We start from the raw sequence: 2,129 nt of genomic DNA on the forward strand, positions 1-2,129 counted from the left end.
CTGGTTGTCTCTTTTCCTTCTTATACACAGATCTTATGACACTGGATAGATGAAAGCATCAGATGTTTCCAATTGACCTGTTCAATTATTAAAGATCAGTACAAATGAAAGGAAGGGAGACTATGAGAGAAGGAGAAGTTGAACTACTGAGATGCAGCACTGGAATGGGTTCTTATTATGTATCGCATGCTTCTTACTTTGCTCCAGAAGCAAAACTGGAGTGGCACAAATCTGGTTTTCTGCCTATTTTTCTTCAAATTGTTTGTGTCTTTCTGAGGTTTAACCCCACTATAGCCACAGAATAATATAGATTGTGCATGTTTTAATAGTTTTTCTTTTACTGTGCTGATAAGGTAAAAATTGTTTAATTTCACCATGCGTTGGAACAGCATTGGAACGTTTGTCTTGTCTGTTCTCGTCTCCCCACTCGCACCAAGTGTCTATTGAAAGCTTTGACGTCGGGATTATACTATGTGCTTTTGTTCTTTGGCAAATTCAACAAGTCAATCCTTTTACTACAAGTGAATGCTTGGTGTCGATTTAAATGTAGACAAGGAGGCTTGTGATTGATTTTTCAGGTTCTTTACCCATATGAACATGGCAATGATAATGGACCAGCACAGAACACCTTACGTAAAAGGATATTTACAATTCTAACATAAGTATTCACCTCCTGAGTCAATACATGTTAAAATCACCTTTGGCAGCGATCACAGCTGTGAGACTTTCTGGGTAAGTCTCTAAATGCTTTGCACACAAGGATTGTACAATATTTGCATGTTATTCTTTTAAAAATTCTTCAAGCTCTGTCAAGTTGGTTGTTGATACAAAGCCATTTTCAAGTCTTGCCATATATTTTCAAGCCGATTTAAGTCAAATCTGTAATTAGGCCACTCGGGTACATTCAATGTCGTCTTGGTAAGCAACTCCAGTGTATATTTGGCCTTGTTTTAGGTTATTGTCCTTCTGAAAGGTGAATATCTCCCAATGTCTGTAAAGCAGACTGAAACAGGTTTTCCTCTAGGATTTTGCCACCACCATGCTTGAAAATATGAAGAGTGGTACTCACTGATGTTGTTGGATTTGCCCCAAACATAACGCTTTGTATTCAGGACATAAAGTCAATTTCTTTGCCACATTTTTTGCAGTATTACTTTACTGCCTTATTGCAAACAGGATGCATGTTTTGGAATATTTTTATTCTGTACATGCTTCCTTTTCACTCATTTAGGTTAGTATTATGGAGTAACTACAATGTTGTTGATCCATCCTTAGTTTTCTATCACAGCCATTAAACTCAGTTTTATGTCACCATTGGCCTCATGGTGAAATCCCTCAGCGGTTTCCTTACTCTCCGGCAACTGAGTTAGGAAGGACGCCTGTATCTTTCTAGTGCCTGGGTATATTGATACGCCATCCAAAGCGTAATTATTAAAATTCATCATGCTCAAAAGGGATATTTAATGTCTGTTCATTTTTTTTTACTCATCTACCAATAGGTGCCCTTCTTTGCAAGGCATTGGAAAACCTCCCTGGTCTTTGTGGTTGAATCTGTGTTTGAAATTCACTGCTCAACTGAGAGACCTTACAGATTATTAATTGTATGTGTGGGGTACAGAGATGAGGTAGTCATTCATAGAATGTCACTTGTTAAGCACATTTTTACTCCTGAACTTTATGCTTGCCATTACAAAGGGGTTGAATACTTGTTGACGCAAGACTTTCCATTAATTCATTTGTTAAAATTTCTAGAAACATAATTCCACTTTGACATTATAGGGTATTATGTATAGGTCAGTGACAAAATCTCAATTTAATCCACACAACAAAATGTGTAAAAAGTGGTGTGAATACTTTCTATAGGCACGTTATGAGATTGGCTCTTCAGGCAGTCGTTGGGTTGCTAGCTCTGTATGTCTGTGTATATTTGAGTATTACAAGTTAAGCTATTCTGCTTTTCTCTGGTATACAACAGGCCTATGCTCAAGAGTGAAATCAGGTATCACAATGTACTAAAATAACTTTGCCAATATTTAAGTCATGTTGGAATTTAGATTGTTATACTGCACGATTTGCAATGAATGAGTATTATCTTTGACATAACTCCTTGCTAACAAACCACAAAGTCA

The sequence above is a fragment of the Coregonus lavaretus genome (assembly GCF_964263955.1).
Source record: "Coregonus lavaretus genome assembly, chromosome: 1".
Taxonomy (NCBI): domain Eukaryota; kingdom Metazoa; phylum Chordata; class Actinopteri; order Salmoniformes; family Salmonidae; genus Coregonus; species Coregonus lavaretus.